The 25202-nt window shown below is 36.6% G+C and overlaps 1 pseudogene; it reads left to right on the top strand.

The window, feature by feature from the left end:
- Window positions 1-987: 987 nt before the first annotated feature.
- On the top strand, window positions 988-1387 carry LOC114103624 (small ribosomal subunit protein eS24 pseudogene; annotated as a pseudogene).
- The last annotated feature ends 23815 nt before the right edge of the window (window positions 1388-25202 follow it).

Genomic DNA, 25202 nt, shown 5'->3' with positions numbered 1-25202 from the left:
GTCAAAGTCAAGATTTAAACCCATGGAGTCCAGAACATTATGTCTGACTAGATTACTAGTAGGAGGCAGTACATTTTGACTGACTTGAGCATTTTGTTCAGCAGTCATGGGAATTAAGGCTTACATGGTTGCAGTTAGTTTCAGAGGGTTTAAATGCCACAGGGAGGAATTGTACTTAGGATGTCAATAGAAAGGTACCGAAAATTTTGGAGCAGGATTAATCAATGAATCCACTAAGTAACACTATATATAGGAAAAGAGAGAGAAAAGGATCGAAGCCCATTTAGAAGTCCTTTATGATAGCCCAAGTTAAAGAAAAGGAAGGAGTATATGAGGGCATTTTCAGTTGGAATGGAGTGAAGTCTGTGGAGGTTAAGAGTTGTTTTATGATCTGGCTGGGGTGGTGACTCCCAATCTCTCCACCAACTATGGTTCCATAATTCAAAAGTTTTAATTTATGAAGCAAACTAGATTTAACAAAACAAAGATAAATGTGTGAGATTATTATTTCTCTCATTGTGACACAAATTCATATTATAAAATGAACAGCTTGTATTCATTCAAGTGTTCAGAAATCATAGCACTATCCTGGTTGTAGTAAGAATAAGCATTGAACTTAAGCAAGTGAGCAGATATTTACAAATATTTTACTGCTTTTGGCAGCAGATACTTGTCATTATGTCCATATCCAAGGTCAGTTACATGATGGACTTTTAAAAAAACTTTTGTTTTTGGCATTTTGTATCTTTCTTTCTTCCACATGATGAACATTTTAAAGTTAATCCCATTTGCATTCATATTTAAGGTATGATACCATATTTAAGGTTTTGATACCATCAAAAGCCTGTGGAGCCTCTGGTACAGGAGAAACCCAGTGTTTCTCCTTTGCCAGCAAATCAATAAACTGCCTCATTCCTTTTGCTCAAAAAAAAAAAAAAAGCCTGTGGAGCTTTTTCCTCCCTGACTTTTTGAGGATTGACCGACATCATGAATGACACAGTAACTATCTGACCAGGAAGTTCATAACCAACCAACTACTTCAGAGGAAAAAAATGGTCATTGATGTTCTTCACCCTGGGAAAGCAACAATATCTAAGACAGAAATTCCAGAAAAATCAGACAAATGTACAAGACCACATCAGATATCATCTTTGTGTTTGAATTCAGAACCCATCTTGGAGGTGGCAAGACAGCTGGCTTTGGCATGATTTATGATTCCTTGGCTTATGCAAAGAAAAATGAACCCAAACATAAACTGGCAAGACATGGCCTGTATGAAAAGAAAAAGACCTCAAGAGAACAGTGTAAGGAACGCAAGAACAGAATGAACAAAGTCAGGGGGACTGCGAAGGCAAATGTTGGTGCTGGCAAAAAGCTAGGTGAGTAAAGATTCTGCAATGAATTTACCTGACGTGGTGATTGTGTGAATTTTTCATAAGGATTTATAAACAGTAAAAACTTTAAAAAAAGGAAAGAAAAAAGCTTATGCTGTGTGGTAGAGTATGTACTTGGCATGCACCAGACTCTGGGTTCAACCCCTGGGTGGTGGTTGGGTGAAAGTATTGACCCTTTTGGAGTACAGAGAAGCCACATTGATATTTCTCTCTAGAGAGAAATATTTCAACCTGATAAACTTTCAGAATGTAATTTTAGATAAGATAGAATTTTGCTAATTTTTAATTTTTTTTCATTTAGTTGTAGATGAACACAATATTTTATTTGCATGTGGTGCTGAGAATTGAATCCAGTGCCTCACACACATGAGGTGAGTGCTCTACCACTGAGCTACAACCCTAGACCCGAATTTTGCTAATATTGACCTATAGATTCCACTTACACTTTCTGTCACTGACCATACTACCCAGCTTCCTGGGTTGAGGGTCAGGAACACAAAAGATCATGATTCTTTTAGACCTAACAGTGGTAGTCTACAGATCTGTGGTCATGAGAGAGTTAAGCATCAGGCCTCCAGTAGATGTAGCAAGGAAAATACTGGATAAGGTGATCCAATTTCTGCAAAACAGGATCTGGTTTCTCCTTCACAGTAGCATTCAGCCTAGAAGTCCAGTCATTCTCATAGTATCAAAAGCTAGGGCGCCAGAGATGGGGGGGAATCATTACAGAAGCAAGCATTTTTAAGAGGACTTGGGAAAGAAGGACGTCCTCCTCTGTTTCAGTACAGATTCCACGGCAAATGACAATAGGTAGGGCCATAAATACAATTCGTTATGTGTATTTGGAAATTGGATTTTGAGCAATTACCATCAAAGACACTGAATATGCACTGCAAATTAGCCTGTCAACCTTGTTAAAAGGAAGTAATAGCTCTGACACAAACTAAGGTAGGAAGTGGAGCTACATAAAAAAAGAGAAATATCAGCAGATGACATAGAAACCAGGATGATGAAGTAAGAAGGACCACCGTGGCTGTATGATTCTTAGTATAAATGGCCAAATGAATCATCAATCTCTAATGAGGGAAAATTAGAAAGAATGCTGAAAAGGAATAACTGTTCATTACTAACAGTAAATATATGTATGCATGCATATATTTGCCTAAATTAGCTAAGGAAGCTCAATTTATTCCTCATTGTGGGCTGAGTCATCAACAATTATACTTTCCACTTTCTTCATAGAATCCAAGATGAGCAGAATCTTACAAGTGTTGCTAACCAAAACCACGTGGATTCAAGTTGCAATTGCAGCCAAGCCCTTTGTACCTCATATGGAGAGACTGACAAGAGAGTCCCTGCTGTAAGAGCATTTGATGAGAGGCAGTATAGTCCTCAGCAGATGGTGAAGCAAACCTGGGACAAATAGGAGCTTCAGAAATGAGCCAATAGGTCAAAGTTAACCAGAGAGAAAGCAGCTGGTAATGCAAGCTCTTCTATCTTATAATTAAAAGAGTTTCCTGGCAGAGTTGCTAAATGGCTTGCATGAAATAACATGCAGCAGTCTGCAGTTACTGTGCAATTACCTAAATCATCCCTATGCAATCAAAAGACAAAGAGAAAAAGGAGAAGCTTTTAACAGTAATTTGTAGCAAAGATGTTTGAAATAAGAATACATTGCTTGTTACCACTGGCTCTTGTATTAATCACATAATTGCAAATTGGCTTTCCTTAATGTCTGGACAGTGTTGAAATAATCCTATACCTTCTCTGCTCTTATATCCTATTATTTAAATTTATGTAGAACATGCCTGCATTTACAGATTTTTTTCTTCGTCTTTTCAGAGGCATTCAATGGGTGCATTTTTTCCTTTCTGTTTGGAGCCAGGGAAATCAGACTAGTGAACCATGAGGCTGTATTCTGAACTCATGGTTCATAGGTACAATATAAAAATGAAAGTATTCTGAAAAAAGAATATATTAATCTTTAGTCACAGAAAAACCTACCCTAAACTCCATGTTCTGGAGGAGATATTTACTGCCTTTGGATATCACTTTCCACTCACCATCGTCTTTCCGGCATTTTGAACTTCTGTGTTTTAGGAATCAGATTTAAAGTGACACTTTTCTCACTAAATTCTAAAGGAAATTATTACTCTCCACTAATGATTAAGAACACCAACTATTGGTTGTTGTGACATTTAATGTACAAGATCAAGCGAACACTCCACATGGTCATCCCTGGCCCCTAGGTATGTGCCATTTTACATACAGGGATCTATAGCACCATCACCCGAATAAGTAAACAAACTGAAGTCATTATTAGTGCAGTGTCCCACCAAAGCAAAACAAGAGCAAACAGGGCCTGGGCAGGTATCTTCTTCCCTCTCCTTTTTTTTTTTTTTAAGTCCTTCCAATGCAAAATCTATTTGTTATTAATACATTGTGTAATTATGAAAGGTATAAAGAAGAAAGCAAAACTATCCTTCCCCTTACATGAAATAATCAATGTAAAGGCTTTACAAATTTCTGCCATTTATTTTTTTAAATTTTTTAAAAATTTCTATTTTCCTATACTTCCAGATATATTTATCATTTCATTTTCTAAAATGAATATATATGTTTGCCAACTAGGAAATCTTCTGAACCTAGGACTAGTTTTGAAAAAGCTAAAATTCAGGTTATTATGACATACATATTGTAGATGATCCTTTCAAGAACTATTGGAAAAGAAAATGCAGAATTGGTCTTCTACTCCACTTGTCACATATTGTAAGACGAGGATACATCTCCGATTTTTATGTTTATTTATTTTTAGTCCAGTTGAAATACCATATTCACCTCCATTTTGAATCTGTTCCCACAGTTTCCTTTTTCATAGCTCTAGGATCTATTTTGACTAATTATTTTAATGAATTTATCTGATCTCTCAGCATATTTAAATCAAAATTTATCTTTTTATAAAACAAAATTTTCTTGTACAATGTAATCTATGAAGCCCCCTTTATTCTCTGAGTCACAAAAAAGGGAACATCTTTGTTGTTTTACATTCAGAAATGAATGTAACATCAACTAACTGGTTTCATTTCTAGCAACTAAAAATTTTAGTTTCTGAACCAAAACTTTTTGTCTTTTTTCTTCCTGATGGGCTTTAACCTACCATTGTATTGTAATTCAAAGGCTTTCTAAAATTTAATCTTTTGAATGAATAAGGTAATAGACTATGTGGCTCTGATTGAAAATCTAAAAACTGAAATGAAATGTTGAAGGCAGGAATTCAGATAGGATGGATTAATGAATTAAATTTTTGGTCTGTAGAAATTATACTGTTATATTATATGCATGTGCAAATATGTAACAAGATTTCCCACTGTGTTTTTTATAATGGTAATACACTAATAAAAAATTCTTTTGGTCTGTACACTCTTTTTTTCCCCCAGCCTTTTAGGTGACTTTAACACATACCTATTATTCTGGAAATACACTGGTTAATATGGCTCACAAAATAGTTTTCCTGGAATATTATTAAATAAAGAGTTTTAGCATAAGCTTGAGCCAGTCTCACCTAACAATTAGGGTCATGTAAACAAGTCTGAAAATTTTGCAGAGGGGGAGATAAGGTGTATGTTATATTCATGAATTTTTGGAACAAAATTTCATTCCTGGAAAGAAAAGGTTGAACCCAATACTAGAGAAATTATGGTTGCCCTATCAAATTAATCCATAATACCCGACTAATCCTTGGTACAAATATATAACTATTTCAGTAACCTGGCCAGGAATGGGGACCAGCAACTTCAGTAGAAGGAGGCTTTGGCTCAGGATGCTGTGCTATCACCAAGAGCCATTGCACCTTTAGTGGGCATTGATCACCATCAATGTGTCTACTGTGGGAGAAATATCAACTCATAACTAGAATAGACGAAGAGGAGCACCAGCCAATGGTCACTAAGAAGACCAGTTTGTGGAATAGAGAGGGGGCAGTTCTTGAGAGTCCTCATATTTCTTGGGAGAAACTGAGGCTAACTGGGGCAGAGTCAGGAAACACTCTTTTGTGATCATTGTTTTGTCAACATATTCATTTTCTGGCTGTAGTGATCTCAGAACCATGGGTTTCCCAGTAATTTCAAGTTTGTGATAGAATGAAGATACGCCAAGGTGGATGGGGAAAACATTTGAGGAGTGGTAATATAATTATATGTGTTTTTTAGACAATGTTTACTTAAGTGAATTGTTTGGATCTTACTGATTTTTCATAATCCGGTTGGATGTTGAGCAGGAAATGTCAATCTGGAATATTGTTCATCTGATAGAATGTGATATATTGAAACTTTACGGGAGCTGGGGATGTGGATCAAGTGGTAGTGTGCCCATCTGGCATGTGCGAGGCACTGGGTTCAATCCTCAACACCACATAAAAATAAAATAAAGATATTGTGTCCACCTAAACAAACAACAACAACAAAAAAAACCTTTATGGTATGAGAAACACTGTGAAAATTTTCATTGGAGGTATGGAAGCAAGGTATTTGTGGTGCTGTGGTTTGAGTATGTCTCTAAACTTTTTTTGGAACCTAGAGGAAGTGTTTGGATCATAGGGGTGGAGCCCTCATGAATGATTAATGCCTTTCCCTGTGAAGGACTAGAGCAGTTGCCACGACAGTGGGTTATCATAGTCTAGCCCTCATGCTTACTCTCTTTTGCATGTGCTTACTTGCCCTTCCACTTTCCTACATAGTTGAAGCAGCACAGTACCTTCACCAGCTGTAATCACCTGAACTTGAGCTTCCCAGCCTCCAGAACTGTGAGCCTAAATAAACTTTTTTTTTTTTAAGTAAATTACTCAGACTCGGGCAGTCTGTTATAGCAATACAAAATACAGTGAGATGTGGCAAATTCCTCCATCCATTGAATGTGCCCATGCTTTTAAACTCTAGAGTTATACAGTTGTCTTGATTGTGGGCCAAATCATTACCAGAAATTGCTTAAGCATTATTGTAAATGGTAAGAATGTCTAAGGTTTCCATTGAAGTGGGAAGCTAGTGCTGGGTCCCCATAAGCAAGAGCATAGATGGAGAGTCAAAGCCCAGGTAGCTGATAGAAGAGGTCAAAAGGACAGTGCTGTTGCTTCAGGAAATAGCTTAACAGGATGGTAGGCTAGATATCATTGCCATGAGGCCAGAGGCTCTATTACTTTTGTTCACTGCTCTAGCCCCGGTACCTAGAGTAGTGGCACTTATTAAGCATGTGAGTGAATGGACATATAGTGGAGGCATATTAGGTATCTCTGGCTAGAGGGAACCAACCTAAAGCAAATTCAATGAGCACAGCTCAATTTCCACTGACATTAGGAGTCCTCAAACTAGAAAAGTCTGTGTTGTTTTCACAAGGAAGCAAGGAAGATGGTTTTGGTCCAGGATTAACTAGACAGAAGTATTTAGATCCATGACACTGAAAAGTTGGCAATTCCATTGGACTCATCAGCTATTTATATCTGTTGCTGAGAAACAAAGTTACCCCCAAACCAGCAATTTATTTTGCAATTAGGAGCAGCTAAAGTGGGTAGCTCTAGTTCAGGGTCTCTATTGAGGTTAGTATCAAACTGTTGATTGGGCTATATTGTCAAGGCTCAACTGGGGTTGGGAGTCTGCTTCCAAGCTCAGTCTGGTTGTTTCTGGGCCTCAGTTCTGCACTGGCTGTTTGTAGGCTGGCAGGTTCCGTCCATGTGAATCTCTCTCTGAGGAAGGCTATTTAAACCTGGTACCTTGCTGAGAGAGAGAGGGAGAGAGAGAGAACATCTACCTAAATGGGAGCTACAGTCTTTTATAATCTAATTGCAGAAATGACATCCTGTCACATCTTTACTCTATTGCTCACACAAATGTGTGAATAACGGGAGGCAGGGATCTTCAGGGGCCATCTCAGAGGTTGGCTACTGAAATAGCTATAGGTTCTGTTCCAAAAAGTTGTGTCTTCATAGAATAAAAAATGGCAGGAGCCCAAAACTCAAGGATTTTATAGTCTATCTTGGGATATAAAAATATTTGGATATTAATTTTTAAAATAGTAAAAACTAAGTTGTTTATAAGTTTGAAATAAAATCCAAAGCTTTCTCCTATAGACATCTGCTACCAGCTTTGAAATGGATTTCAGAATGCCCTTAAATTCATGTACTTTGGGACTCAAGGTCAGAAATCTATCTTCAGTCTAGCATATCTGTTGAAACTGTCTGAAGGAGCAGAAAAGTTACCTTTTTCAATTCAACTTTTATTAGTTAATTTTCTGAGGATAAATTCTTTCAGTTACTCCAAATTAATTTCTGGCTTACATAACCTCTTTTTGACATTAGGATCCTCTTCACTATAGGGGCCTCCTTAAATCTCTAGTAAAGTCTTAAAAAAAAAAAGCTGTATTTCTGTTTAGAGAGTTATATCCATTATAGCATCATGATTTAAGCAAATAACTCAAGTCATCTGATGCAAGAACATACACCCAAGTCGTGATACGACTGGAGAGTCGTCTGCACTCAAATCTGCTGGGCTCTTCTGTGGGCTGGATGAAGTAAATCATCTCTGGTGGAAAGTGTCTTCTTCTTCTCAGGGATGGGTGAGATATTGAGCTTGTGACTACATTCCATAAGGGAAAAATGTACAAAGGAAACGGTTCCCATATGTCCTGCTTAGCTCCACTTCGGAGTGCACAATAGTCTCAGTCCAGGACTCATCCAGAGCAGGTTCCACTGTCTGAATGATGTGGGCAAGCTAGATGGGCATTATCTCTCACCAGCGCCAACCTGGCTATACCACAAGGAGTTAAAGGTTTCTGTCTGCACATAGAGAAGCAGAACTAGAGCAAGCAAAGCTCTAATTGCTTCTCTAGGACCACAGGGGGATCAGTAGATGCAATGATCTAATAGTTTTTTTCCACAGCTGTTGTTCTGTTCACCTAGTGTGTATTGGTAGTCCTTATAATCCAAATTTTCCAGATCTTGGAAATTGTTATGATTTAGGGTGAATTAATCTTTAAGCCATTTTATTCCTTAGGTCCTTGAAATCACAGGACAATGAAAGTGCAAGTTACTAAACTTTAGTTGTTTTGTAAAACCACATGGCAGATAATCATTACAATAGTTCTTTTCCATTGCTTAGATAAACTCTGCTGGTGAGGATTAATAAACTTGATCTCAGCATTCCAATGAGGGAGTGGTTTTATTAAACCATTGAGTTTGACTCTACCAACATAATTCTTTACAATAGAGTGAATGTAGGAAAATCTGATTCTTATTTAAAGGGATAGTTAGGTTACTTATCAAAATTTTACTCTGATCCAAACTGCAATTTACTTAATATACATTCTTCAATAAATCTTATACAGATGTTGTCTAAACAATATATTGTAGTTATGTGAGCCATTTCTGCCGACTCTCTGGGTGCTAAGAAAATTGTATTTTAAAGGACTCTTCTTATTTAGGTTCCTGATGAGATAGGACTTCATTTAACAAATGGGGAAGAAAACCAGAGAGTATTTTTTAAATATTTATTTTTAATTGTAGATGGACACAATATCTTTATTTTATTTATTTATTTTTTTGTGGTGCTGAGGATTGAACCAGTGCCTCATGCATGCAAGGCAAGTGCTCTGCCACTGAGCAACAACCCCAGCCCCAAGAGAGTATTTTTGATGAGCATATTCTTCTAATTCTCTGTTCCTCTTTTTCTCCAACAGTTTATTTCTTGTGATTTTTTTTCCATGGGCATGAGCTAGAACTTCTTATCAAAAGCCAGTCTACTTAGCATAATCCAGTTTCCAAGGAAATTACACAAGCATTAGTCCTTGTATACAATGCTCCAAGAACTCTAGCCAGAGTGTAATGAATAGAGTGGGAGTATGGCTGTAAAATATCCCCAGCAGGAGAACTCTTGTCCCATAGGCAGGGATCTCTTCTACTCCCACCAGGACTTAAAAAAAAAAAAAAATATATATATATATATATATATAATCTCACTTGGTTGTTATCAATGCCTTCACAAAGATTGTTTTATATTCATCTGAACATTTAATAAGCACTGTTGAATTCCTACATCATGGAGCCAGGCAGAAAAGTAGGCACACTTAACCACAGATATGTAGCACAGTTATTAAGAGCATGGGTTTTAGACACTGACTGCATGAGTTAGGATTCTTCTTTCTGGCATGCTAATTGTGCAATTACTAGACTTCTCTATGCTTTGGTTACTTCAACTTTAAAATGGGTATAATAAAAATATCATAGGGCCAGAGTGAAGATTCAAAGAACTAACGGATACTACAGTTATAACAGTGCCTGGTCTTTAGTAATGCTATATATTTTAGTTATCATTAATGTTATGTTATTAAAAATAATCATAGTCTCAGTAGACTATTTTCATCTAAATCTCTCTGTAATCACTCATTGCATAGCCTTTCTCATACATGAAAACCATCCCTGGAAAGCTCATATGAGAGTGGCTCAGTGTAAAATACTTAGTTTGGTGTGGTGCCAGGGTTAGTATCATGTCTATGATTACTGTACCTTCACTGTGGCTTAAAGGTCATATGGCATAGTTTAGGCTGCTCAGACTTAGGTCTAAGGGCCCAGGCTCATTCTTCTCTTGCCACCACTGTCCTGTGCACACCCATCCACCCCCACCAAAAAAATCAAGAAGTTGTGACCTTAAATCTCCCTTAGAGACAGGTTCTGGACATGCTCCCAGCCCCATGCATTCTTATAGTAAGCATTAACGCAAGAGCAAAGAAAATATGTTTTTACCCTTTTCTGTGGAGCAGCCATTGAGTTGGTGACAGAAACCAATCCAAATTAGCTTAAACAAAAAAGGAAATTTATTATAACTGAAAGAAGACATGAGCAATAAGCCTTGAAAAGTGTCCAGAAGACCAGAAGGAGTTCACATTCCATCAGAATTCTCTCTCATCTCTGCTAGTAAAGCAGAGAGTTGACTCAATTCTTTTTTTTTTTTTTTTGAGAGAGAAATTTTTAATATTTATTTTTTAGTTTTCTGTGGACACAACATCTTTATTTTATTTTTATGTGGTGCTGAGGATCGAACCCAGCACCCCACGCATGCCAGGTGAGCACGCTACCACTTGAGCCACTCCCCAGCCCCTTGACTCAATTCTTAAAGACCAGCTTTTTCTACCAGGTAGGGACATGGTCACCATCAGTTCCAAATTCACAGTCCAAAAACTTTCTGATCATGTGACAACCACAGGCCTACCTTGGACTGTGTGCCTATCACTGTCAAGAAAGAGATGTGGTGTTATGATTGGCACAGGCTGAGTCATGTACTAATCCCTTGGGCTCTGGCTTGGAGTGAGATCTACTTCAAGTAGAAGGAAGAGAGAAAGTGATACTGGAAAGACAAGATGTATCCTCAGATTAGCCTCCTTTAGGAAAGGGGGCAATTCATGTGATATACATGTATATAAAACATAAATCTCAAATTAATTTACAAATAAGGAAGATCGAATGCATGCTAAATACTTTGTGTTTTATAGCTCACATTTTGGATTCTGAGATTTCTTTCATATTTTTAGTGTCCACTGAAATTGTGTGGCAGTAAAGCAAATAGGGAGATGGAATTACAACCACCCCTTCCTATGACAAACCTTTCTCTGACATCTGTCATTCTGAGACATAAGAGCCCAACACAGCCCCCACATGGGAACTTGCCTAATATTGACCATTGTTTATGATTTCATAAGAGCTTTTGTTTGGTCATACATGGAGCAGTAGTTCACATGCTACTTTACAAATGACAAAACCAAGGATTTAACTTGCTCTTTGTTACATACTTAATTAGTAGTAGAACATGAATTACAATTAGATCTTTCTGTTTACTTGTCAAAGATTCTTTCCTCATATTTTATCAAACTGAGGCAAGCAAGGATATTAACTGTTTTTCAGTTTCTAGGCAATAAACCATTGGATGCAGTGTTCTAGGAAATTCCATCAGTATATGCATTGATATATGTTTATTGAATAAATGATAGTATGTTTGCTCACATCACAGAGTGAAACCTTGACAAGATGGGAAATAGAAATGAATATCTGTGCAGCAATGAGGTCCCACTGGCTCCCCTTGACAAGCACCTACCAGGACTGGCACTCTTCTTGAGTACTGACTGAGGGAACATTTTCCTTGTTTTCTTTCCTGATTCAGGTTGCCAGATCCTTGTGCTTGATTTTAAATTGATATGACAGCACGTCCTGTTTACTTGGATTAGTTCACAATTATTCTTTTTGTCTTCTGTTCTATAACACAAGGGTTACCTTTTTCATACCTGACCGGATGCTAAACATGTCCTTTATGTGTTTAAGTTTGTTTAATTCTTGCAAATATGTTTCGCAACTGTATTTAACAACCCAGTCAATTCACAGGATTGAGGTTAGGGGTGGAGAAGAGAATTAAATTCTGTAAGCTAAATTCTGCCTGGCTATTGATGAAATGATTTATTCTAGACTAAGTATTACTTAAAAACAATTCTTGGGTTCAATTCACTAATTAGATCAATTATAATGTTCTTAGTTTTTCATTTCCCAAATCAGAACTTGATGCAGTAAATAAAGGTTTGCAAAGAACCTACTTCTGTTTCAAAACTGGGAAACCGCTGACCAAATCCCTGAGAAATTAGAATGTAAACCTTATGCTCTATAGTTAGTTATCAGTGAAACCAGTTTTTAAAAACTACACCCCGCCACCAAATAGCCAACAATAGTAGTATTTCATAATTGGCACAACTAATCCTTTTCAACTCGGATGAGAGTTGAGATTCAATCTGTAGTTTTCCTTTTGATGTCCTAGGTATTTTGCAAAGAAATGAATTTACTTTTCATGGAAGCGAGAGGCTGGTCTAATCTATAAGCAGTGGAAAATTCTCAGGTGCTGCCTCATGGAACTGTTGAACTTGTGATAAAAAAAATTTTTTTTGACCTATGCCTGCCAGTGTCGGTGACTCAAAGTGCCACTTTACCTGTTACATAACTCTATAAGTGCTGGACTTGTATTTAAAAGAGGAAAATAAAGTTAGGGTCTAATACTTAAGTTCTCACTATGTTGTTCCATTGTAAACACCTTGACCTCTTTGCTATCCTTTGGTTATGGGAAATTTTCTCCTAAAATCTTCATATAACATCAGTAGTCTTCTCAATGCATAACCATGTTTTGGGCACCTTTTTAGGTGTTTTTCCCCCTTCTTGTCTTCCTATATATTTTTACTGTGCATTTCTTTTTTTTAAAACTTTATTTTATTTATTTATATGTGGTGCTGAGACTCGAACCCAGGGCCTTGCCTGTGCAAGGCAAGTGCTCTACCACTGAGCCATAACCCCAGCCCCTTTACTTGCATTTATTTCTTTGTACTTTCCAATTTTATTTTCCTGTATCATTTCTATAATTTCCATAAATTTTCTAGTGCTCTTGTTTTTTTATTCACTATTTACATTCTTCATCCTTGGGTTTTGTGGCCTCTCTAAATGCCAAGTGGTGAAAAGCGGAAGCACTTACTCCCATTGGCATGTTGGATTACCTTTTGATATCCAGAGTCTTAGTTCTGCTTGTGGCCATGCTAATAATAGTACTGTATGTAGAGAAAAGCCTCAGTTTGGGATGATCCTGAAAACAATTTTGAGCTCCATAACCCATGTCACTGTCCTGAAACTTTTAAGAATCAAGTACATTTTTCATGAGCCTGGATTTCTCTAGACAAAGAAAAAGTTGGCCTTTGATCTTGTTACCAAGCTGCAGTTAAGTGAATTCCTTAGAAGTGGAAGATCATAGTCAATGTCTGACTCTAGGGTACAAGCTGCTTGTTTGCTTAATTGATTGCAAGCTGCTCTGCACCTAAAACAATTCCAAGAATAAACATTCTGTCTGTTCACAACATTCTTCCTCAAAATCTCAACTGAAATTGCTTATTTCCTATAGGTTCTATTCTCTTTCCCTTTCTCTTTTGGTCTCAGGGATTGAAAGCAGGGGTGCTTAACTACTGATTCATATTTCCAGCCCTCTTTTGTATTGTATTTGAAGACAAGGTCTTGCTGAGTTGCTTAGGGCCTCGCTAAGTTTCTGAGGCTGGGTTTGAAATTGATATCCTCCTGCCTTGGCCTCCCAATTTGCTGCAAGGAAAGTTCTGGTCTTTTTTAATGTCTTGGATGAATTCCTCTACAACCTTGGTATGAAATTACCAAATACCATTTTTAAAAATCTTTTTAAATGATCTTCTGAACCTCACCCATCTTTCTTGCCTCTTTCAGTTCTCCAAATATACCCGGGGTTTATACAAGTAAGAATTGAGAGAGTTAAAAGCCTCTTTCAGGAAGGAGAGAAACTAAGTCTGCCCAGTGCCCATTGTTGTGGCTGTCATATAATGTCACTATTGAAGGTTGTTCTCAAGAGAGGTAGTTTGTCAAAGCAGTCATATCTCTTGGGTTCTAGACCGACCTAGACCTGCCTAGATCAAAGAGGTCTTTAAAGGAGCCCAGTATTACTCTCTCAATGTTAAGCTTGTTAGGCCCTTTCCTATAAAGCCACCTCTTAGCACACTAGCCAGCCCCAGGTTTTCTGGTCTGGTGTGGTTAGCTAGCAGGCCACTTATAGACCATGGACTATATCTCCCTTCTCTCCTTTGGCATCTACTCAGTCTGATGTCCCTCATTCTGAGAAAGCTTGCTTGACCTCTGAGGGGAGAGTACCTTCATCACTCAAAGGATATCTCCGAAAAGGTTTCAGTGATTCCTGGGTACTCAAAACAGCTACTTTTCTTTCCTATGGGAGCAGGTACAATCTTTATTGATACAAAGGGGAATTAATGACACTTTTCTAGATAACTATGTAATTTGTTTAACTTGTTTCCTAAAGTAGAATTCTGTTGAAAAAACACTATTAATAATTACACCAGGATTTTAGTCATTAACAAGGTGAAGTGAGATGTTTTGTTATTCTAAAATTTTTTTATTAGAGAAGGAACTAGAAATTAAATCTATGGTAGGCTTTCTGCGACAATGGACCAGAATCAATTACCTTTCAAACTTTAAAAGAAAAATCAAACTTTGTCTTAAAACAAAAGTAGATATTATACTAATCACTCAAAGTCCCATAACTAAGCTTTATTATTTTCATAATAAACATTATTGAGCATCAATATATACCAGGTCATACTAGCCCTGGAGAATGCATATATGAATAAACACAGTTTTCCTCTGCTGTTTTGAATAAAAAATTATTTCAGCTTCTGTATCTGTGGCTTCCTGTGGTATTGCTTATATTCCTTATATTGGATGATGTTAGAATTGAAATTATGTTTTGATGTCATAGAATAGAAGTAGGATTGGTGGATTCCTCTGTTATTATTTTAAATTTACTTTTTTCTACAAACAACAATTGAATTAAATAGTTTGGACTAAAAATGTGCCAATAGTTAATCCTCCTTAAAATTGAAGAATCTGATGAATCAGAAAAATTTACATCCTGGCATAGCATTAGCATCAGTCACTGGTTGTTGTATTCAGTGTAAAACTTGCCTAACCTTTCAGATCAGAAGATGAAATGCTTTCAATTATACTTGACAGGACCTAGAGGCTTATGTTGTGCTTCAGATTGGTCCGGAAAAATTTGTGGGCAGGTACCTTGTTTACCTGGCATAATTTGATTCAACAGAATATTAAAATATCTGGATTCATAGTAATAAGTCTTGGGAAATTTAATTTGAGTGGTGGAGACCATTTTGTTTGCATTCCATGGAGGATGACCTGTTTTTAAAACTTGCTGTGCATGGGAGATTTTTGGGCCCTCTTCCAAAATGACTCAGTTCTTGTTTGGCTGTTCTATGAATTCGTTACTTGGAAAATAATGTAAATAGCAATTGCAATGATGAGTTACAGGTAAGGACAACTAGCACGCAGGATGTCTAGCACACAGAAAAGCCCTGCCTAGGAAGGTAAGCATTTAGGTCAATGGACGATGCTGTGGAGGCAGAGGTGATGGGATCGTTATAGTGTGCATGTATAGGAGCATATCATGCTCATAGGCATTGGATATCCATTTGTTGCCTTTTCCACAGCCATGTCCACCTCCCTGGCTCTGCCAGGTTTTCAGAGAGGGTAGAATAAGAGTGATATGAATGTATCATCAATTCTGGAAAAAACATTCAAATCTCCCTAAATTCTGGAATACATCTTGTAGCTAATAGTCAATTACATGTTGCCTTATGTTTTCCTTGATTTGTTTCACATATGATAGTCTTGACTCTCCAAGTGGACTATTGGAGGACACAGTTCCCAGCAAAGCACAGAAGTGTGAGGAACTGGTGTTGAAAGTCCTCTCACTTTCCCTCTCCTGGTGTTCTCACCCAGTGCCTTCAGCTCCCAACAGTACTCATTTTATCCTAGCAGAAAACTGTGCTCCCAGCCTACCCACTGGGCTTTTCCAATTAAGCAAAGTGGTCAGAATTCCAGCTCAGTACTTACCCATCATGTGACTTGTGGCAAGCTCCTTATCTCCTGGTTTCTTCATCTGTTTCCAACTAAAAATACAGGTTGGTTGTGAGGGATTAAACAAAGTAAGCTATTAAAGTGGCTACAGAGTGCCTCCCACATGTTGACAGTGTAATAAATGCTACTTTTTTTCTGATTCTTCCCCATGTCCCTCAGCCAAATTCTTACCACACTTTACATTCACTGGGGCTTTCGTTTGGCTGACACTCATAAACTACATCTGTAAATGAAGATTATGTACTTTCAGAGTAGAAAAAACTTTAGACATGAGCTAGACTGGAATTTTTAAAGGAGTGTTCTTCATGGCTTCAGGTTCCCTGGGGCATCCTGAGGAAGGCTGAAGTGTTGCCTAAGCAGTGGAATGGGTTGAACTCTGACCCCTTGACCTCCTTTGACCAAAAAAAAAAAAAAAAAAAAAAATGCTACTTTTATCAGTTTTATGAGTTTTTTGTACAGTTTTATTTTGGGAACACAAAACTGTTCCATTCGCCTCTCAACTTTTAAAAAAAGAAGTTTGAAATTCAATTCTGGCTAATACTTAACTGTATTAATAAAGAAAATGAGACTCATGGAAGTTAGAGATTAAGCTTTGTACCCTTTACCCCGCCAAGTTGCTGGACTTTTCCCCTTCTTCTTTTTAAAAATTTTCTCCTTTCATTTTTTTCATTATAGTTATACACAATGATGGGATTTGTTATTACAGACTTATACATGCATACAATATAACAATACATTTTGGCCAATATTGTTCTCCAGCAATCCCTCCCTCCCTCTCTGCCTCCCACCTGCTTGTCCTTTTCCTCTCCTTATCTCCCTTTGATTTTCATGAGATTTGTCTCTGATCTTTCTTTTCTTTTTTCCTCTCTAGCTTCCATATATGAGAGAAAACACGTGACCCTTGACCTTCTGAGTTTGGCTTATTTCATCTAACATGATGTTCACTAGTTCCATCCATTTTCCTACAAATGACATAATTTCGTTTTCCTATATGGTTAAATAAAACTCCATTGTGTATATATACATATTTTCTTTATACATTCATCCTTCGATGGACACCTAGGTTAGTTTCATAGGTTAGCTATTGTGAATTGTGCTGCTATAAACATGAGTATGCATGTATCACTGTAGTATGATGACTTTAATTCTTGAGGATAAATACCAAGAAGTGGTATAGATGGGTCATATGGTAGTTCCATGCCTTGTCTTTTGAGGAACCTCTATACTGATTTTGATGGTTGTTTACTAATTTGTAATCCAATTAACAGTATGAAAGTGTTCCTTTTTCTCAACATCCACTTCAGCATTTATTATTATTTGTATTCTTGATGACTGACATTCTGACTGGTGTGAAATAAAAAATCTCAGTATCATTTTTTAAATTTTGTACCAAGGATTGAACTCAGTGGTACTTAATCATTGAACCACATCTCCATCCCTTTTTTTGGATTTTATTCAGAGACAGGGTCTCTCTGAATTGCTTAGTGTCTCACTCAGTTGCTGAGGCTGGCTTGGAACTTGCGATCCTCCTGCCTCAGCCTCCTAAGCTGCTGGGATTACAAGCATGCCCCACCACACCCAGCCTCAGTATCATTTTGACTTGAATTTCCTTAATTGCTAATGATCTTGAACATTTTCAAATATATTTGTTGGCCATTTGTATTTCTTCTTTTCAGAAGTGTCTGTTTAATTTATTTGCATATTTATTAATTGGGCTATTTGATTTTTTTGGTGTAAAGTCTTTTGAGTTCTTTATATATTCTAAATATTAATCCTCTGTTAGAAAAGTGAGCTAAGAAAGAGTTTCTCCCATTTTGTAGGTTCTTTGTTTACATTCTGAACGTTTCCTTTGCAGTGCTTTTAAAAAAATTAAAAATACATATTTATATTTTAGTTGTAGATGGGCATAATACTTTTATTTTATTTATTTATTTTTATGTGGTGCTGAGGATTGAATCCAATATATCATACATGCTAGGCAAGCACTCTACCACTGAGCTACAACCACAGCCCCCTTAGCAATGCTTTTTAAGAAGCTTTTTAATTTGATGCCATCCCATTGATTAACTCTTGGCATTATTTCCTGAGCTTTTGGGTTGCACTTGTTTCCCTTCTTGAAGCATATCCTTTGGACTCCTTTAAAAGCAGCTGACCATACTCCATGTTAGACTGTACTTTTAGAAGCTTTGTTCAGGAAAGATTTACAAAGTTTAAATTTTCCTCAAAGTTCCCCAACTGCTTAGCTTTAAAGTCTTTCTATGAGAGTTGACATAATCATTTCTAAGGTATTGGTGATTGCCAATGCATTACCTAATGTATTTAGATTTCAAAAGTAAACAAATCTTTGAAAATATCTTAAGATAATTACTCAATTATACAAAACTCTGTGGTACTAGACTTTCAAACAGTGTAAACATATATAGAATAAATCCATAAGTGCTTCTTCGCCTTTCCTTGAGCGAGACTAACTTTATACCTTCCTACTGTGCCACTTTAAAGTTTTTTTAAAAAATATTTATTTTTTAGTTGTAGTTGGACACAATACCTTTATTTTGTTTTCTTGTTTTTATGTGGTTCTGAGAATTGAACCCAGGGCCTCACACATGCTAGGTGAGTGTGCTTCCGCTGAGCCACAACCCCAACACCCCCACTTTAAAATTTTAACATATAGGTTTCTAGAATATTAGAAACCTGTGTATCTGCAAACATTCACATATAGTTTTAGTTTCCTACATTTTCATAAAACTGAATTCTTCACAGTTTTGTGATTTGACTTTTTTCTTCCAAAAACATCTCAAAGATGTTTCCAAATAAGTACAAACATATTTATGTCACTTTTTAAAATTACTCATCTCATTTTCTTTACATTTCATGATTAAAATATCACTAAAAATGAGCAAAAAACTGTTTTCCTTTTCATTTATTATTATATATGCATATATTGTATATTATATGCATGTATTATTATATATGCTTCCATATACACAAATACACATATAAGCATTTGAAAGTGTAACTTTTGAATAAATGCCTGGAAAATTCTACAGTCAATTAAAATCATGACAGATGTAGACAACCTGTCCTCCAATTTCTATATTAATTATATTTATACTAGTAATAATCAGTACATGATTCTTAACCTTGTAATTCTTTTATATATTTAAATTTTTTCATCTTTATAATTTTTCCAATCAGAAAGATTAATTTATTAGTATTTTATTTTGTAAGTCATTGTTTATTTGTGGTATTGATGTTTTTATATATATTATTTCCATTTGTGTTTTCCTTGTAAATGATCTGCTTATATCATTATACATTTTTCGAGTCGATTGCCTTTTTTCTTATTGATTTATATATTATTTTAAAAATTCGTTGTAATTAGTTATATGTGACAGTAGAATGCATTTTGACTCATCATATATAAATGGAGTATAACTTCTGACTTATCGATTATTTTATGTATTTTATTGCTGGGGATTAAACCAGGGCCTTGCATATACTAAGCACACAAAGTCCCACCAAGCTGTACCTGTAGCCTCTATATAAATATATGTATTTTAAATGTTAATTTTTTGTATATGCTACATATATTTAATCTTTTGTTACATATATTATCTATATTTTCACTTACTATTTAACTTTTAACCTTATTTATGGTCCATTTAATTTATATCTTCTACATAGCCACATTTGTCAATCTTCCTTTATGGCTTTTTCAAGTCCTGTCAGTTCATCCTTCCTAACCCAAATAACTCTTTCCACGTTTCTTTCTATTATTCTTGGTTATAACACTATCCTTCTTGCTAGAACCACTGTAACAGTGTCATAACTGACCCTCCACGTTCTATTCTTTCCTCTTCACAACTCATTCTTCATATCTCCCTCTTTTAAAAATGTTAATTAGGACTCTTTTGCTTAAAATTCTTTAATTGATTCACAGAATTTGTGTAAAATTTAAACTTCTAACTCTAGTTTACAAAGACATAAATAGTCAATAGTCTGACCTATCTCTTAGACTGCATCTTATGTGAGTACAGGCTTCAGCTGCATAAGCATTTAAATTTCTCAAAAAAAGCTAAATTTAGTCTTAGTGTATGGCCTTTGCCCTAGTCTCCCTAAATACAAATCATTCCTTTAACTTTTTTGAATGGCTTACTCCTTTTTGCCATTCAAATCTCAAATTTAATGTTGTCTGGAAAGATTTTCCTTCAAAAATAGCCAAAGTCACTCTAGATCATTACAGCCAACTTTAATTCTTCGCACAACACAAACCACAATTTGGTTCTCTTTTTCTTGGTTGATTGTTGCTTGAATGATCAATTTACTTCTCTCTCTCTCTCTCTCTCTCTCTGTGTGCATGTGTGTGTGTGTTTAAAACCAGCCACCTACTTTCCATACAACCTTCTACCTATTTATTCACCTACCTATGTTCTTTTCAATCCAGCCATTCTCTTGGACCTTGTGACTAATATTTTTAAAATATATTTATTGTTATTTAAGCAGGGTTTGTATCAGAAATACTGTGTATCTGTACTCATGGATTGCAGTTTTCAAAGATGTTGGCAAAAAGCATCTTCCATCCCACATGCTTTTCTGAATGTGACATTGCCTATTTTCCACCAAGAGTCCCTTTCCATAGAATCTGGGCCTAGTTACTGGCTTGTAACCAATAGTAAAATACAGCATCAGGGGTGCTGTGTGACAGGTGAGAACAGTTATCAGATGTTAAGTTCTCTTGAAACATCCCCCCTCTGAATTCTCCCTCTGGGGGATACTTCTCACATACCATGCTGTGAGGAGCCCAGGCCACACAGAGAAATCACATGTAGGTGTTGTGGTTTATAGTCTCAGCTGAGCATTGGGGTCATCCTTGCAGGCATCAGACATGTGAATAAAGAAGCTTCCAGATGATTCCAACCCCAGTCATTTTAGTCACCTTCATCTACTCTTCTTAACTGAAGTCCCAGACATCAAGGAGCAGAGATGGACCATTCCCACTGTGTCCTTTCTAAATTCTGATGGTCTAAATCCATAGACATTAGATTTGGGGAGAGCAATAAGTAATTATTTGTTACACTTGTGAATCAGTGGATAGACTAAGTAGTCAATACTTCTACTATTGGTCAGCCTCAGCACCTTCATTATATCAGTTAAGTTTTCATGGTCTGAAGTTTTCTTATCTGTAATAGGAGGACAGTGTTATCTGACTTTCCAAAACCACAGGAATTGGTGAGAAGCAGATGAGAAAGTGATGTGAAAGCACTTTGTGAAAGTGGATCTGAAATAAGAATTGAGGAACTATATAAACACAAAGGTAACTTTGAAGTCAAATTATATGTATTTTTTCCTAAGATAAAATAGGCTTACTAACTACCCTGGTCAGAGCTGGTTCCATACTGCAGGAAAGATGATCCTGGCCCCATGGAACATACGCTGTTATCGCAAACACATGAAAAGAACTCTTTACTCTTGATAAATGACTGTAATTCCTTCTGAGAAAGGCAAGATTTGTGTGGTTCCATTCAGAATTGAGAGAAATACAGATATCTCAGATGGGACTGAGGTAAAACTAAAACTGCTTGAAAGTATTTCACCCTTGTTGAGATTTTTCTTTATAACCCAAGGTCACCACATTAAAAATAATTGAATCTGAGTGAGGAGAGGTGGTGTGTTGCTCCAAGGCAAACCAAGGCGTCAGCCAAAATGGCTTAGATCTCCATTGTGAAGTGCCAAAGCCATCAACCATTATGCCAAGTTCAATGATTTCCATGCAACCCAAGTAAATCAGAGTTAGATAAAGAAAGTTTTTGACCTTAGGAAGAGCACTGGAGGGGTGATTTCTCTCTGCCTCAGTATTTCCACTCTATTTTTTTTTGCATATCTAAGAAAAAAAGTGTTTATACACAAATTATAGAGATTCAAACTTCCTGATTTTTATGCCTAGTGATTGGTTTATGCAAAACCAACACCTGCTCATTCTCTTTTTGACTATCAATTCTGCTTTAATCTGTTTTAATATTTAAAACAATCTGAGCATCTTTTTCAGCTGTCTGGTTTTTTATTTCTTTAAGAATCTCACAACTGTAAATAGGCAAATGACCAGGATTTAATGCCTAAAAGAAGTATGGTTTACTGGAAAGAATATTCACTTTTTAGTAAGATCTTGGTTCAAAGCTTATTATACACAGTTAAAAACATTGACATTAATCTATCTACTTAAACTTTCTGAAGCTCAGAAACAGAGTAAACAGGAATAATAATATTTACTTCTTAATGTTGCTATGAGGAGTAAATGACCTTTCACTTTTGGGGAGACCAAAGTCATGTTGACATTTTTACCCCAATTCCTCTGGGTTAGGGTCATCTACATGAACATCCCAGCATTCTATCTTACCCAATTTTCTCCAGGTATTTCTGGAAATTCCCATGTATTTTCACACTTGCTCATGTATGTGACTCAGGCTAAACAAAATTCAGAGTAAAACAGTCCTTTTAGCCTTTGCTTCTGGCCCCCTGCCTATGGGATTCAGGCTAGAGATTAGATATAATTTCCTCTCTACAATTCTGTTTTCCTTCTCCCTCCCCATCTACCTTTCTGCTTAAGTACATAATTTTACCAGTTCTTCATCGTATGCAAGTAAATTCATGAAACATACTTGGGAATCACAATGGTTCCTGGGCACAGATGGACCCTGGATTCTGATTTAGGCTTACTGGGGCATCTGGCTCACAAGAGTTTCTTACATTATGTGATCTAATTTTTCCCTAAGAAAGCTAAGTGATGCATTCAAGAATCCAGAGTTGGGATTCAAACTCAGGCCCTGTGATGCCAGAAAGCCTCAGCTATGTCACAGTTGGAGCTAAGCTCTGGAGCTAAGTTGCCTGGTCTCAGAGCTGAATCTAGCTGCTTTCTCTTCAGTGACTTTGGACAAGGCTACTACTCTGAAACAAGAGAATCAAACCCTATTTTGTGACTTAGCCTAATAGCTGCCCTCAATGATACTGACCCCTGAAGATCACCCTGCAGGATTGGTGATGCCTTCCTATGGGGCAGGAAAGGCTACATCTTTATTTCTCACCCTTGGCAAATATGTAAGTATACCTTTCCTGAGTAAATAACAGTTCTTTGTGATTAATTTCTGATGTGTATTGGGTGGAATTCATGGCTTAAACTAAGCTTACTTCATAGAATTTCAGATTCAATATCTTCCCTTTTCTTTTACATTTTGTTCAAGTCCTCAAATATCTCTTGGATATATCTCTTGGATATGAATTAGCAGAGACAGCTAGGTAGTGTTGTCTCTCTCTCTCTCTCTCTCTCTCACACACACACACACACACACACACACACACACATCTTTACAGAAAAATCCAGTGATTTAAAAAATTTCTTCCTCAAGGGACCAGCCATCTGGCATCCAGATCCATGTATAAGTGACACAGTTAGTATTGATGGAGTCAGCCTAGATAGCTAGCTGATGACTCCTATGGCAAACCCCAAGTAACTCAGAAAACTGAGAGGGTACAAATCAATTCAACATTGATTTCTAGCCAAGGAACTAATAACTGCACTTGCATGGTCAAAACAGATGCATTATTTGTTAAAATGGTCCTTCAGAGCCCTTTTTATGATCAAGGGCTGCAAATATGCCCAAGGCTTAGCCAAACATTTCTGCCTCTTTATAGGAGCTGACCTGCCAACTCAGAAAACTCTCCAAAGCTCTTGCCTCTATTGTGGGGTCTCTTGAGCACATAGGCAAGTCATTATTCCATTATTAAAGATAAAAGGGATTAATTATGCCATGAATAGAAACACTACGTAACTATTAAGTTATAGGTAGGATTTTTTTTTTCATGGTGCAGGGGATTGAACTTGAAGCCTTACACATGATAGGCAAGTGCTCTACACTTGATGAGCTATACCCCGTTCCCAGGATTTTTATTATCAATCATTTTCAGGAGAAAAATGTCTCCTGAAGAATTCTTTTCCTTTTTCCCTCATTGTCCTTATTTACTTTTCACTTCATTTTTATGTGTTTTTATACCTTTGGGGCAGGCATTTCAACCTAATTGAGACCATAACCATAGCCACCAGACCAGCTTGCTACCCCTGAACCAAAGATAGATCAACAAATAAATATTTATTTAAAGCACAGCCTAAACAAAAGGGCTTTTTTCCTTTCTTTTCAAACTTCCAGTGAGTAGATTTGAAATAAAACAATTAAAAAAATCACAACCATCAAAGTATTCTCAGAAATCAACTAAACAAAACTTATTATTTTAAATCCAAGATCTGCAAAGGAAAAGAGAAACTGGGATCACTGTGTTTATTACCTGAGATGATGAGCAAATTACTAAGCTTTTTGTGGCTGTGGCTCATTTCTTGCCATTCTTGTCCCTCTTTTCTCCCTTAACATGAGGAAGGTTATGATTTAAAATTTGGGCTGACTTCTGTACTTTCCTGTGTTATCTGCATTGGAACCAACAACTGGTAGAGTCTGGAAAGTCCTTGGATTGGCTAGAAAACCATCAGCCCATCAAGTCATTGTTCTGGTACTTCAATTAGCTTTTGAAGCTTATAAACAGGTGGATGCAGGTCCAACTTTCTGAAAGAGAGAGAGGGGAAGGGAAAAAACAAAATCTCTGACTTTCAAAAGATATTGTATAAAAGCTCTCTCTTTATGCTTGTGTTAAGGTAGTTACTGTAACACCTGCACTTTGCTTTCTTCAAGGAGAACTTAATTGTCTGTAGTAGGCAAAAATAAGCTCCAAGACCACTTCACATTCTGAAATTTTCAGGGAAATAAGACTTTCAATTCATTCTGACATTTCCATTAGAGTTCAAATAAACAATAGCAAAGCAGCTCACTTTAGAACCCTCCAGGCTGAACTAAGTGAGACAGAAAATTACTTCTGACACTTCAGGGGACAGTTTTTCTCCATCCCCACCCCATCTCTATATACCCTAAATTCTGCTGTTGTCACCTATATTGATTTTTAGCTCAATTTGTTCCAGAGAAGGGTTTTCATTTTAAAATAACACTGATAACTGGCATTTATTGAGTGCTTACTATCTGCCTGATATTGAGGTAATTAATGTGTGATTAAGTGATTTAATTTTTTTTGTCACAACCCCATAGGAGAGAGGTACTTTTGTTTCCACTTCACATAGGGAGAGAATACAGGCATATGTTTTTTCATTCCCTGAGTATGTAGGCTCTGTGATGGTCCGCCTTGTTTTGTTCACTGCTGTATTTTCAGAACCTAGAAGAATATATGGCATG

This window comes from Marmota flaviventris, chromosome 5, assembly GCF_047511675.1.
Source record: "Marmota flaviventris isolate mMarFla1 chromosome 5, mMarFla1.hap1, whole genome shotgun sequence".
NCBI lineage: Eukaryota > Metazoa > Chordata > Mammalia > Rodentia > Sciuridae > Marmota > Marmota flaviventris.
This window is presented reverse-complemented; position numbering and strand designations above follow the sequence as displayed.